Here is a 15,836-nt window from a genome sequence, read left to right on the forward strand (position 1 = left end):
CTTTGTGAGTGTTCATTATGCAAGGAATGAAACTCCAAAATTCCTTCTTGAAAAATTATAGTAAATAACATGAAAAAAAGACAAAGTCCTACTAAATAAATCAGTCAGCAGCTAGTATTAAATATCAGTAAATACCATTAGGCCCTGTTCTCTTTGAAGCTTCGAACACTATATGAGGGTGGCAAAAAGTCATCCTAAAATGATCTTCAGTGTCTACAAGAATCACAAGGGACCCAAAATTTGAGAAACATAGGTAAACCTATTTTTGACTTGCATATTAGTTATATTTTCAAACAATACGCTCAAAAGATTGTTGGGTCTGTGCGTTGGTTTGAAAGGATTTATGCACCCTAAAAAAGTCACGTTTTAATCCTAATCCCCTTTTGTAAAGACAGCTGTTTCCTCTAATCCCTATTCAGCACTGTATGTTGGAAACTTTAATTAGATTATCTCTATGGAGATGTGACTCAATCCAGTATGAATATTAAACTTGATTAGGTGGAGAGTGTCTCCATCCATTCCAGGGGGGTCTTGATTACATTAGTAGAAGCCTTTAAAAGAGGAAGCATTTTTTGGAAAAGCTTTGAGATTCTGAGAGAGACAGAGTCCACCAGTCAGTGACTTTTGGAGTAGAAGGAGAACACCTCTGGAGGAGCTTCATGTAACACAAAGCCTGGAGAGGAAGCTAGCAGATACTGTGTTTGCCATGTCCTGTGCCTTTCCACCTGAGAGGAAACCCTGAACTTCAATGGCCTCCTTGAATCAAGGTATCTTTTCCCTGGATGCCTTAGACTGGACATTTCTATAGACTTGCTTTAATTGGGACATTTTCATGGCCTCAGAACTGTAAACTTGTAACTAGCAAACTAGAACAGTCTGGTACCTCTAAGTTTCAGGCAATAAGTTTTATTTTTAATCTGAAAAAGTTCAATGAATATACAACTGAGTTAGAATATACAAAAGATCTGGAAAAACAGGAAAGTAGTTTACTTATTGTACATTTTTGTCAGATATACAATTAGACCCCTTGCTTTAAATTTCAAGGTACTTCACCTGATAATGTTCCTGGAGCTTGAAGAAAGCATATTGAGTATATTATTTGTATATGTAACCAACATACTGTTTAATAATGTTTCCTGGCTTTTGGGACACAATGTACAATGGTAAAAGATCCAATGTTTCTCCTGTCAAAAAACCCTGAAGGCAGAGATTAACTAAATTTAATCAATTGCTGTACAGAGTTTGGAAGGAAACTCTGTCTGCAGTGAGAAAGGAAGGTGTTATTGTGGGAGGGTAAGATGGTAATCACTAAAGCAAAAAGTTAACCTAACACTATGGGGCTTGAGAGATGGAATGCAGGAATCCTGTACATTCCATGGGTTTATTGAGTCAGGGCATTTTATCAGACCTTTCCATGGCTGAGATGAAACATTCTTTGAGTCTTACTACCACCTTTGCTTTAAATCCTTGCTCTTGGGGCAAACTTCATGATTGCTATTTCTTACATTCCAGGGATCTCAAGCCGGGGAAATGGATTACTTTGGTTCCAAGTTAGACACAAAAAGGACTTCTCTCTCTCAGCCCTTGCTCTGGTTTCAGTTTTCCTTCTAATATGTGTGAGACCAAAGTAAGCACCCTTGCTGTGTGGGATCTTAAAAGAGAACCCCATTAATCATGGTGTGGAGGTCAAAATATTAAACATATTTTCTGTGTTCTCTTCTCCTTCCCCTCAACTCTAAGCTTTGGGCATCCAAGAGAGTGAGAAGATCCAGAAGATCTCTAATGCAAAAAAAGTTAGCCACACCTGGTCAACTATTTCTCCAAGCCTTCTAGCTACCCAGCAGCTATTGCTGGGCTCTAACAGCTTTTTGACAGAGTTAGCATGGAAAAGACTTGTCAAATCTCTGGGGGCTCTGGACTTGTGAAAAGATGCCAACCAGTAAGCCTCACTCATCTTATTGACAAGGGTCTGTACTCTCTGCTGCCTGATGGCAAAGATGGATGACTGCTCAGGCCTTATTAGAAATCTGCTGACCCTTTCCTGTGAACTATTGTTACTTTTCTTTTTGGTTTTACCAATAAATCCTTCCACCTCTTTATGTTTCCCTAAAGCATGGCACACATATTTAAAGCAATGAGGTATACCTGTTCAGAGGATGAACACTGGGTAAGATCATTTGTCCTTTAATGTGTGGACAGAAAATCAAGCAGTCCAGTCAATGTAAGGGATAATTTAATCAAGAGGCATTCTAACTTATAGCAGATATCATTCTATTGTGCATTTGGTTAGCAGCATCACTCTGCAGTCCCCTCTGTGGGTACTAAGGAGATAGAGTTTCCAGATCTGCAAAATTGAAGATTAGATTCTAGAAACTGATGAACTCAGATACAAGCACATTCCTTGTTTTGTGTGTGTGCGTGTGTGTGTGTGTGTGTGTGTTTTCTTTTGGTGTTTGAAATTCTGATTTTTGCTTTTCTGGATTTTATCTTTACAATGTATATATCCTTGAGTGCTTTTAGAATAAGATTTGGACCAACAACTAAAAAAGGATAAAAGCATCACTCATATTACATGTTCTTCCAAAGAAATAAAAATAAATTTAAAACATTTTTAAATAAAAAAAGTGGAATTTGAGGGAGACCCTGCTATAAGATCTGAGTTCTAATAGTTTTTCTGATCACATTACCATCTTATTTATTTCATTTTCCTTTAAACTGGTGGATACATTTGACAGCCCTAGAATGAGAGGTACTAATAGCAGTGCCAAGGGGCGAGGACTGAACAAGCTTTCCTACATCACCCTCAACCAGGGCTGTACCAAATGTCTAACTTTAGTATTTGGCTCAACACCAAACACCTGGAAATGGCATTCAGCCAGAGAGGAACACAAAGCTAAACAGTGGGTGAGCGAGCGCATCTGTCTCCTCTTGTTTTCTCCTCAGTTATTAGGTAAATAAGGTAGTTATTAGATGATGACTTACATGAACCCTACAATTTCAGCATTCACATTCCATCTTACCAGCACTTACCAGGTTTCTCAGCAAGGAACATCCTGATAATATTTGTTATGAAAGTCAGTTTGACTTTCTACTTGGTGCTATCACAGAGGATGAATTTCAGCCCGTTTTCTTCTTAGATCAGAACACATAAATGAAATATGGAATATGTCAGGAGTCACATTTGGTGAAGTGAAAACTCAAACCTGATAAGTTTTCCATTTCTGGTTTCTGCATGAGCATGTTGCAAAAGCCCCTCACACGTGCACATGCCAGAGCACTCAGGACTCCTGACTCCATTTCTTCACCCACAGAAACCTCATTTCCTCTCACTCCTTCTCCCTTCACCAATCCACAAAACCTTTATATGGAGATATTTCCCGACATCTCCGCAAATATAACAGAAAGCTTTCGTGGTCTCATGTAACCAAACTTATAACCATATCACACCTCGTGTGACCAAGAAAATCACTCATCCTTCTGCTGTGTGCAATTCAGGATCCTTTGCAGTAGACCACGGTACATGGAACTGGAAAGCTAAATCCTGTTCTGATGGATTTCAGGGAAAGCAGACACACATACAGAAACAGCGAGAGCAATGCCAGATTTTATTTAATGCTTTATCTTTCCAAGTAAATAGTATGTTTATTCTTTTTAAAAAATTAAATTTTGTATGCTCCTGGAAGAAGTACGTGAGTATTCCTCTTTGGTCTCAGAAGAGTCCTGCGTGAACATGATTTAAAGCAAAATTTAATAATGTAATTATGGGTTCTTGGACATATATATATTCCTAATGAAATCTACCTAAATCCATGAGGTAGCAAATAGTTTTATCCTTGATTATTAATAACAACTTTGCAGTTTTAACATGCTTTTGCATATCTTATTGACACCTTGTGCATCTCCTGGGGTTCTCTTGAGCTCCCCTGTCCCATTCCAGACTCTCCTCTCTGATCACCAGATCTCTGTGGGCTGTGGATGGTGTCCCACAGGTACAACCTAGCAGCACCCAGCTGCAAGCTTCCCACCCCAGGGCTTTTCCATTATATACAAGTGGGGGACAGGGAGGGCACCTATTTCCCACTAGCACACACACACAACCTAGAGTGTGGGGGAATTAACACCTCATAGATGACCAATGAGGGCGGTGAATGCTGAATGAATTCTTTCCCCATTCTTGAGATAGGTGGTCATAATACACATCTCACATGAAGGCTCTCAGATAGCATCCAGAAATCAGGAAAGTGAATATCAAGAGTGATGACTGACAGATTATGCATGTTGGAGTTAGTTCTCCTCCTTCCTTGTCTGGCTTCCCTCCCCCTCATTCCTTCCTGTTTCCAGGATCACACTTGCCAATAAGAAAGTGGTAGTTAGGCTCTGCTTCCTGGGGAGCCCAGGCTAAGACACATTTTATCTCCTTTGATCTTTACAATGACTGTGCAAGATAAGGGCTATTATTCTTCCTTCACAAATAAAGAAACAGGAGAAGCTTAATGACTTACTTAGGGTCACACACCTACTAAGTTACTAAATTAGAAAGTTAGAACTCTGATTTAGGACTTCCGACCTCCAATCCAGCATTATTTCCCAGGTGCCATAAGCTCTCCTATGCTATCTGCTTCACAATGCATATCAGATTTAGCCTGGCTATTTTCCCTACCAATTTTAGAACTGTTTAAATGGACTAGAGATAAGATCCATAGTACATGGCTCATCTCACTATTAAATAATGTTCCCATTTCCCCAAAACTAAGAGTTTGATATTCCTTTTTCAAAGCTTACCTATAAATGCAAGTATCCTTTAAATGCAAGTATCTTTTTTTTTTCCCAATAGAAAGTATATAAATTACAATCTGTTTATTGGTACTATCACTAACTATACTTTTTCCAAGCAAACCACATCTCACAGTTAAATTAGGGAGGCTCTTACATCATAATGAAAGGCTTAACAGTTTAATCGTTCATTAAACATGAGAGAAATTTAGTGTTCTACTATGCAATCATTATTGTTTCCTGAAAATCTGGTGTGATGAGGTACAATAAATGCAAACTGAAATATTGCCTGTGGAAGGTTATTTATTATTTCTTCTAGCTAAAAACATTCATAACTGAAATTTATTGGTCCATACTCCCTTCATTATAAATATTTTATGTCCCGCCTCAGGGATTCATGTCTTAGCATTTAAATGTCTCAATCTTGTGTCAGTAACAGGAAGAACAAGTTCACTGGGTGGAATTTTTGCCCTTTACTTCAGAATGTTACAATAATAATAGGCTATAAATATGTTATAATTATGCCTTTGATCACTGTTGTAGTTTTGTAGCCTGAATGAATTAAATCCAAAACTAAAGCTAAGCTAATAGAAAAAAAAATGGTCGTAGTTATCTTAAACTAAGCTTTTGTTGAAAGCTGTATTAATTTAGTGGAAATATTTTGAGTGACCAGGAGAGTACGTTTTTCCCTTGGCAAATTTTGAATTATCATTTACTACTTCTACTGTAATGTGAAGTAGCACTTACACCTATCACCACCTTTACATATCAAGCATGGTTTACATGCATGCTAAAATTTTATATTTTCCTAAGTGCTTTTGTATCCTGGTCACCACAACAACCTTTAAGGACCTGAAGGCAGTTAATAAAATCCTCATTGCTCAGATGAGGACACCGAGGCTCGAGTACATACAAATGTATACAGATTTTTTAATTTTGTTTTTTATTTTTAAATATGAAATACAGTACAGTTTTGCGAAACTATAAATCTTCTTCCCATCTCATCATAGGCAGAGAGTGGCAGAGGAAGGCTTGGTTGATAGGAGAGAACATGGACAGATGAGAAACAGCAGGTGACAAGAAACCCTACCTTGGGAAATGGGGAAAGGTCCTGTATCCTATCTACTCTCCCAGATCAATCTCCCTCTGTTAATCCTGCAGAACAGATGACTGGGAGATTGCAATAACTTCCAAGAAGCTACAGCAACCACAGAACCAAGAACTGTCCTCATTGATATAAGGCTTATTATATCACATTTGTGCAATGGAGATTTTTAAATCTCAAGGGGAGGACTTTTTTTTATTAGACAAGTTTGAGAAAAGAACACGCAACAAATACTGAATTCCTGCAATCCTCACCACCACCACCACCACTCACACAGTTTTTGCTTTTATTAACTTTGAAAGGATTAGGCACACCGGCAAAGCCACATCTTAATCCTAATCCAGTCTTGTGGAGTCTTGTGGAGACAGCTGTTTCTTTCAATCCATACTCAATAATGCAGGTCAGAACCTATCGGTTAGATTATCTCATGCAGATGTGACGCATCCAATTGTGGGTACTAACTTTTGATTAGAGGGAGATGTGACTCCACCCATTCCAGGGGGGTCTTGATTAGTTTACCGGAATCCTTTAAAAGAGGAAATATTTTGGAGAATTTCTTTCTCAAGAACCACAAAAGCCTGTGCAACCAGAGCCTTTGGAGATGAGTAAGTAAAACACCCCTGGGGGAGCTCTATGAAACAAATAAACCTCTAGAGAAAGCTAGCAGATGTTGCCATGTTCTTTTTCAGTTGAGAGAGAAACCCTGAATGTTATTAGCCTTCTTGAACAGGGTATCTTTCCCTGGATGCCTTAGATTGGACATTTCTATAGCCTTGCTTTTATTGGGACATTTTCATGGCCTTTGAACTGTGAAATTGCAGCTTAATAAATTCCCCCTTTTAAAAGCCAATCTGTTTCTGGTATATCTCATTCTGGCAGCTAGCAAGCTAGAACGTTAACTCTTTACATTAGTGTGGTACATTTGTTACAACAAATGGAACATTATAATTATACTATTAAGTATAGTCCATAGTTTACATTAGGGTTCACTGTATTGTACAATCCTATGGGTTTTAAGTTTTTTTTAATTAAAAAAAAATTTACTCCATACAGATACGTACACAACCTAAGATGCTCCATTTCAACCACATTCATATATATAATTCAATGATATTAATTACATTCATGGTGTTATCACCACCGAGCATACCAAAACTTTCCCATCACCCAAAACAAACTCTGTGCCAATTAAGTAGTAACTCCCCATTCCCTATCCCATACCTAGCCCTTGCAAATCTACACTCTAGATTATGAAGCTATGAATGTGCTTATTCTCATCATTTCAAGTCAGTGAGATCACACAATATTTGTTCTTTCATGCCTGGCTTATTTCACTCAACATGATGTCTTCAAGGTTTATCTGTGTTGTCACCTATATAGGAACTTTGTTTCTTTTTACAGCTGAATAAATTTTCCATTGACTGCATATACGAGATTTTATTTATCCATTCATTGGTTGATGGACACTTGATTTGCTTCCATCTTTTGGCAAATATGAATAAACCCACCATGAATATCAGTGTACAGTTATCTGTTCAAGTTCCTGTTCTAAGTTCTTCCAGGTATATACCTAGCAGGGGGGTTGCTGGAGCATATGGTAATTCAATACTTAATTTTCTGAGGAACCCCCTAAATCTTTTCCACAGAGGCTGTAACTTTTTGCATTCCTTTTTTTTCCTTTTTTTTTTTTTCCACTAGTACGTCATTCTAGTGGGTATGAAATGGTATTGCATTGTGGTTTCTCATTTCCATTTCCCTAACAGGTAATAATTTTGAGCATCTTTGCATGTGCCTTTTGGCCACTTTCATATCTTCTTCTTTGGAGAAGTGTCTATCAGGTCTTTTGCCCATTTAGAATTTTTGTTTGTTTACTGTTCAGTTGGTAGATTTTTTTTTATATATTCTAGATATTAAACCCTTATCAAATATGTGATTTTAAAATATTTTCTATTAGGTAGGTTGCATTTTTACTTTCATGGTGAAAATATTTGACATGCAACAGTTTTCAATTTTGAAAAATTCCAATTTCCTATTTTTTTTTTTTACTTTTGGTTACTTATGCTTTGGGTGTAAAGTCTAAGAAGTGATTGCCTAACGAAATGTCCTGAAAATGCTTTCCTATGTTTGCTTCCAGGAGTTTAATACTTTAGGTTCTTATATATAAAACTTTGATCCAAGTTAAATTATATATATGAGATGAGATAGAGATCCACCATCATTGTTTAGCATATGGATATCTAGTTTTTCCAGCACCATTTCTTGAAGACTATTCTTCCTCCATTGAGCAGAATTGGCACTTGTGGTGGTTTGGAACTGTATGCACCCCAGAAAATCAAGTTTTTAAAGCAAATCCATTCCCGTGGGTAAACATCTTTTGTAAGCAAGACCTTTTGATTAGATTACTTCGGTTAAGTTGTGACCCAAGGTGGGTCTTAATCCTCTTATAAGAGTCTGTTTTAAACAGGATGAAAACAAAAGACAGAAGAAGCCATGGAAGCAAGAAGCTGCAATCAACAAAACCTGGAAGAGAAAGGATAGGTCAGCAGACTTTGCCCTGTGCCTTACCATATGCCAAAGGAGTTCAGGATTGCTAGCAGCTGGTCTTCAGGAAGAAAGCACAATTTTGATGATGCCTAGATTGGACACATTTGCCAAAACCATAAGCTTGCAAGCTAATGAATTCCCATTGTTAAAAGCCAGGCCATTTTGAGAACATCGCTTTCAGAAGCTTAACAAACTGAAAGAGTATCCTTATCAAAAATTAATTGCTGGAGCCTATCCATGCAAAAAAAAGTCAGTTGGCAATAGATGTGAGGGTTTATTTCTGAACTCTCAATTCAGTTCCATTGGTCTACACATCTGTCCTTGTGCCAGCACCATACTATTTGATTACTTTCATTTTTTCTTTTTTTTTTGGGGGGGGGGCATGCGTGGTTCAGGAATGGAACTCGGGTCTCCCTCATGAAAGGGAGCATTCTATCCCCGAACCACCCATGCACCCTGTAATGAGTTTTTAAATCAGGAAATGTGATTCTTTCAACTTTGTTTTTCTCTTTAAAGATGTTTTTTACTATTTAGACTTCCTTAGTTCTTACACAAATTTGGTAATTGACTTTTCCATTTCTATAAGGAATACTGTTGGAATTTGTTTTTTTTTAAAGAGAGAGGGAGGAAAGGAAGGAAAGACAGAGAAGGAAGGAAGGATGGAAGGAAGGAAGGGAGGAAGAAAGGGAAACATTTTTAAACATTTTCTTGTTTTATTATATTTTGTTTGTTTGTTTGTTTTTTACATGGGCTGGGGCCGGGAATCGAACCGGGGTCCTCCGGCACGGCAGGCAAGCACTCTTGCCCGCTGAGCCACCGCGGCCCGCCCATTTTTTTTTTTTTTTTTTTTTTTTTTTTACTGTTGGAATTTTTATTGGGATCACTGAATCAGTAAATTGCTTAAGTAGAATTGACACCTTAACACTATTTAATTTTCCAATCCATGAACATGGACTGTTTTTCCATTTATTTAGGTCTCTTTTGATTTCTTTGGTGATAGGGTGATATTGACTCCATAGAATGAGTCAGCAAGTCCTCCCCCCTCTTGTAGTTTTTGGAAGAGTTTGAGCAGGATTTGTGTTAATTCTTGGAATGCTTGGTAAAATTCATTAGTGAAATCATCTGGTCCTAATTTCCCTTGAAATTTCTTCTTTGACCCATTGATTGTTTCATTCACCTCAATATGCTTCCTAATTTCCCTTGAAATTTCTTCTTTGACCCATTGATTGATTGAGAGTGCATTGTTTAATTTCCACACATTTCTGAATTTTCTAGTTTCCCTCTGTTATAGACTTCTAGGTTCATTCTACTGTGATCAGAGAAGATATATTGTATGATTTCAATATTTTTTAATTTATTGAGATTGTTTTGTGACCTAACATATTGTCTGTCTTGGAGAATGTTCTGTGTGCACTAGAGAAGAATGTACACTCTGCTACCATTGGCTGATGTGTTCTATATATCTGTTAGTTCTAGTTGGCTTAAAGTATTATTCAAGCCTTCTTTTTCCTTATTGATCTTCTGTCTAAATGTTTATCCATTATTGAAAGTGATGAATTGGAGTATGCAACCATAAATATGGAACTTTTACACATTATTTCAAATCTATCAATATTTACTTCACTTATTTTGGGGACTCTATCAGTACTGTTTTCTGAAGTTTTGCAGAAGATGACTCTGTCAGTTTTTGCTAGTTTTTCAAAGATTCCATTAAGGAATGGCACTGTCATATTGGTTGACCAAAAGCCTGGAGTTGCTTTTTAAAGATCTTTATCTCATTCTATTCTCTTCCAAATAAGTTCTGACATAAATTCTTATGACTTACTCTCTATATAAGAACACACAGAAAGAAAAAACTGAATTTCATCTCAATGAAGATTGGAAAGAAAATTTTATCCTGATATTAATTTATCCTAACAGGAAATACATGAAGAAAAGACAAGCCTCTCTTATTGCATGCATATAAATATGCTGATAGGATAGATATTTACATTAAGAAATATTGCATAATTTAAAGGTGATTTCAATAGGTTGAATCCAGGCCTTCCTAGATACTGAATTTTTCTACATCATCTTGTGACCCTCAAGTGTATTCCTTGAACCACTATTGTTTGGGTTGTAAATAGGATCACATGAAAAGTGTGTTCTGTGATCACATTGTCAAATCTTGACTCCCCCTAAGGTAATCTGTTGATAAAGTAAAGCAGAGGCTGAAATTTTTGCATCATCACTACCTTGACAGAATCTTAATAATATCTCAAAGTGAGACAGACAAACTGGGGATACTTACAAGATTTAGGGGAATCTGGTTTTAAGGTGGACTTTTCAAAGTAGGGGCTTGATTTGAATTATATAAGTTTAGTGATATAATAGTTTAGGAGGGGAACAGAGCATGGACCTGGATTGTTGAATCTTGACTAAACCTTCCTTTTATGTCATCTATTTTCCTCAGAAGTAGTACTTACTCTGATGAGGATAAATTGAGTTTAGATAAGATTTGGGGGGAAGTTCCAGAAATTAACAATAGAGTTATTTACAACTTTAACTTCATGGGCAAGGATTTCCTCAATAGTAAAACATGGGCATAAAGATAGCCAGGTAGTAAAGTCATATTAATATAAAGTGTAGACAATAAACTTGTAGGTGTAGATGATTTGGTTTCTCAAAATAAATTTGGGTATTCCAAGGTTAAACCAAGTTAAGCAGATGATTTTATAGAGGGACTTTTCAGAGTGTTTAATATGTGAATGTGCAAGTAATCTTCAAGAAAAGAGTATAAAATTAATAGCATTTTCTAAGCATTTAGCATAGAACATTCAATTTTTATTCTCTTGAAAATAAAATCTTCCAGAACTAGTATCCCATGTAATATAGCTTCAGAAATAGTAACCAAGATTTTAGGATGTTCATATAAAAAAATTAGGCTTGATTTTTACATCAGGAAATTCTGAGTTGAAAGATGCTTCCACAAGTTCACATAATGTAATCCTAACTGTGAAATTGCAAATGAGACTACTGAGAAGGAAAGGACCAGATATTCTAAAGAAATCAATCTTCAGTTCAGATTTTAAACAAACATACATAAAACACAGATGGCCCTTCTCATGGCTGATCTGAGCATGGTGATATATTCAACACACCAACCTCCAAGAAAACATTAAAAGTAATTTAAGTCTTTAGGAAGTCTCTAGAAGAGATGCTAGGTACCAAAATTACCTATACCTTCTCTTTACTTCTTGTCCATCATCATGACAGTTCTTTCCTAACATCTGCCATTTTTCTGGACTCTTCCCCCAAACTCTCCTTCCAAACAATTCTGCTTTCAACCCAAACTCTATAATTTTTTCTCTTTCCAGGCTTTTTCTGTGGAAAACTGATCTGATCTTTCTCTGCCTGATTACCAGAATCAGACCTACAAAAGCCCAGGCCCTAAAACTAAAGCAACAGTAAAAAAAAAATCCTTCCTCCTTAGAAGAGGAGGGGAGTGGGGGCTGCCCAAAGGCTCTGAATATGTACATTGATACCTTTTGTCCTTTCCACAGCTTCAAAAAGATTGGATAGAGGCAACATAACCAAGAATTCATATTAGAGGGTGGCACAGATTTGCAAAGATAGTTTCAGGAAAACTATGGTATTAAATGAACTGAGGTTTACAATGAAAAAAGTGTCTTTTAAATCTTGATCAGAGCAAGTAGAAGGTAAAGAAGGAAATATTGTCTGAGGCTAACAGTAGGATATTGACAGGTGAAAAAAAGAGAAAGCAAACTTCTCTCATTGGACTAAAAAAAAGACAAAATATTGCTAAGAGGGAATTTGAGCTCTAATTTCATAAGGACAGTTATGCTTTTGGTCTTAAATTATCTCCAAAGAACCTGTAAAGTTAAACTAAACATTGCCAGTATTCTTTGAGGAGCTGTAGAAAACAAGAAAGGGGGAATTGAACCGAAAATAGGCAAATACCAGCCAATTTTTAATAAATGGGGATGAAGGGATATTGGACAAATTAGATTCACCAGAGTTGTACTGTCAGATTTTAGAATCTTTTATATAATGGAATAGGATTGGAGAACCTACCAAAACAATGATCACTAGGAGCTAACAAAGGATCATAAAAATCAAACCAGCCTTACCTCATTTCCTTCTGTATCGGCAGGGCCTGAGCAGGAATCAGATGGCAGGCACGAGAAAAGAGTGTAGTTAAGAATTTAGTGAAGGTGATTTTCATAAGGGTATGGGGCAGGGTTGATGGAAATCTTGAGCGAGAGTGCAGCACTGAAAGGAGCTGGTACCACCCATAGCAGAGCTGGCTACATACTTTGTGGGAATCAGTGAGAATAAGAATGCATGGCCCCTTACTCAATATTAAGAACTTCAAGACAGAGGAAGCAGAGCATTGAACCAAGTGCACAGCCCTGTTCAATAGCCCAGGCAGCCAGCTCCATAGGGTTTGAAGGGGCAAAGAGAGGAAATACTTATGACAATCTGGAGAGAATTGCAGCTGCAATTTTGCAAAGCCCAATGCAGAGGCACTGTGACCTTTGATAGACGAACTCAGCCACTGACTACCTGAGGCACTGAAGAGAGAGCTCTGGGCAATTATGGACCATAACCTCATTATTCTCTGGCTTTTCTACAATCTTCTGCCAGTGCAGGGCAAGGGAACCCAATTAATGTAGTACAGAGAGGATGGTTTCCAGGAGGACAAAGCAGAATGAAGAGTAGATTAGAAGAGGTAGGGAGAATATTATTCACACCTTTTTGAGGCTACTCTGCTGGCAAATCTTTGAAACATCCTAACCTAACATAGAACACCTTTAGAAAGGCATTATATGCCTGAGAAAGTGATTTCTCAGAAGCTCCTTGTAGATAAGATGGAAGAATATGATACAGAGGCAAAGATAATGATAATAGGTTCAACAACTATACCCAAAGTCTACTGAAAACTTGATCAATGTAAGCCTGAAGGGAGCTGTGTGTATACCACAGCTGGTTTACTCAATCCTGCATTTTTACTATAAGCTTGTATATATAAGGAATTTTTACCAAAACATGGTTTATAGATTGCTGAGAGACACAGTGATTAACAGAGATGAAAGAATCAGAATCCAGAAAAGATCTTGACAGGTTGTAGCAATGGAATAAAAACCTTGTCAGGCTCTAGCAGTGAAATAAATCTAACAGTAATAAGTCTCAGGATTCATTCTCAAGTTTAAAAGTCAGAGTCACAGGTTTGGGACAGGGAAGGCAACTTATCATGTATTAAAAAATGACTTAGACAGTTCAGTGGAAGATAAAGTCAACCTGAGTCATGAGCCTGGTAGATCTTCCAGAAAAGTGGATGAGATTTTAGGCAGCATTAATTGGATAAAGGTGATAATCCAACATGGTTTTGTGTGGATCAAACCACACCTGGAATATTGGGTTTACTTTGAATGTCATACATGACTCATGACACATTCTTAGAAGAGTAACCAGGATTGGAGAAGAGACTCAGGAACCAGGACCAACCACAAAAGCTGGACTGGCTTAATATGTGATGTCAATGACTTCTTGAACATGACATTGCTGCTTTAACTACAGATTACTGCTCAATCCACAAACAAGAAGAGCAAAGGACATACATGAGATCAAAGCTATGTGAGTAGATTAAAAAACTCTTGCCTCCCTAGTTCCTCCTGCTGCATGTAGAGTTAAGAGTCCATCAGGTCAGAGGGAACTAGAACCAGCTTACTATCTTTTGTAAGGGGGTGGGGGAACCATTTCCCCACAAGGATCTATTGGCCTGCAGTTAAATACTACTGAGTTCTTTTTCTTATTGTGTCTTTATGTCTATACAAAGATAGAGCCCTGTACTACTAGAGTAGAAATTATGGCATAGCAGCAGTAATTGAAGGAATTTGGAGCCTGTATAAGAGACTATAGAGATCATGGATATTTAAGTATCTTAAAGACTGCTGTGTGGAACAATAATTATTTTTGTCCTCTAATGGCTCAAGGGATAAAACAGGGCCATCAGAAGAAAAAAAAAATCAGAGAGAAGTTTTTAATGGTCCAAATTTCTGATGACAAAATGGACTGCCTTGGAAAAAGAAAGAGTAAATGAATGTGAATGAACATAGTAAGACAGTCTGGAGGACTCTTTAGGAGACATGATGTTTAGGCAATTCAAGCAGTAACAGGCTTGTTAAAGTTGATTTCAAAGATTCCTTCTAATACTGAGCTTCCATGGCTTACTCTTTCTTTCAGTCAACAAATACTGAGAACCAATACATACCCAATAGAGTCCTAAGAATTGGGAATACAGCAATATAGAGAAACAAGCTGTGTCCTCATGGAGCTTAAATTCTAATAACAGAGAGAGATAAACAAATAATTATAATAAAATGTCAGGCAGTGGTAAATGTTATGAAGAACGATAAAGCAGGGTAAGAAGTTAGAGTGATGGAAGAAAGGGAAGGAGATACAGATATGTTGGTCAAGAAATGCCTCTCTGGCCAATGAGCTGATCTTATTATCATATTCAATTTCTCTAAATCATCAATCCTTGTCTGTTCCAGAGGTTCTTATTTGTATTTCTTTTATTAATTACCCTCTTCCTTCTGGTCTATTCTGTAACCCCTAAACCCAGAAGAACTTCTAAATCTAGAAGAAGGTAAAAGTGAAACTAACACAGTGAAATTTAAAAGTAGGACATACCTAACACTTATGGCTTACTTTGGAGCTATGATGGGTGTATCTTAACATATCTCATATCTAGAACACTTTTCTTTGCCCATGGACTACTGCTTTGAAATCTTTGTGTTGCTATTTCTAACTTAGATTGTAATTTCTTTGAAGAGGTAGAGACAAACGCATATTTATTTATGTTTCTTACCCATATCAAGGAAATTATATCTATGTCATTCTCTTCATTTAGATTAAAAAAAAAATACCTGATATTTAATTGTGAAGTCTTATTTCACAACATGAGAGGAATAGACATTGTGAAGCCAAGATCTAACCAACTCTACTCTTGGACAAAGTTGGGTAAGAAAGCAAAACATTGTTATACCTCAAACCCGAAAGCCAAGAGCAAAACAAATATTAGATTACAGACTCAAGTGAGACAAAAACAAACCCCATGGCTTTACTTCACCCCTCCCTTTTTTTTTTTTAACTAGTCTTATAATATTACTAAAGTGTGGGGAGATATTTGGAGGGTCAAGGGGCTAAAAAGAAGACTAGAAGAAGAAATTATTTTCTGCTAATGTGCTAACAAGTTATTGTAATTGTTGCTTTAACTTTCTAACCTTAGATTCATAGATTCATATGTCATAATGAGGTACAAAACACAGATAGGACCTGATCAGTGAAGAAGAAAGAACAGGGAAACTGTGACCCCAAATACCAAATGTAAAAGGGATCCTCATAAATT

The 15,836-nt window shown here is 37.0% G+C and overlaps 1 long non-coding RNA gene across 1 annotated transcript in view; it reads right to left on the reverse strand.

Annotated features, from left to right (window-relative positions):
• Window positions 1-3,603: 3,603 nt before the first annotated feature.
• LOC143676527 (uncharacterized) overlaps window positions 3,604-15,836 on the reverse strand; it is a 36,165-nt gene continuing 23,932 nt past the window's right edge. Inside the window, exon 4 of the long non-coding RNA XR_013172147.1 lies at window positions 3,604-3,720. This is a non-coding gene — a long non-coding RNA (uncharacterized LOC143676527). The remainder of the gene's footprint in view (window positions 3,721-15,836) is intronic.

This window comes from Tamandua tetradactyla, chromosome 3 (genome assembly GCF_023851605.1).
Source record: "Tamandua tetradactyla isolate mTamTet1 chromosome 3, mTamTet1.pri, whole genome shotgun sequence".
Lineage (NCBI taxonomy): Eukaryota > Metazoa > Chordata > Mammalia > Pilosa > Myrmecophagidae > Tamandua > Tamandua tetradactyla.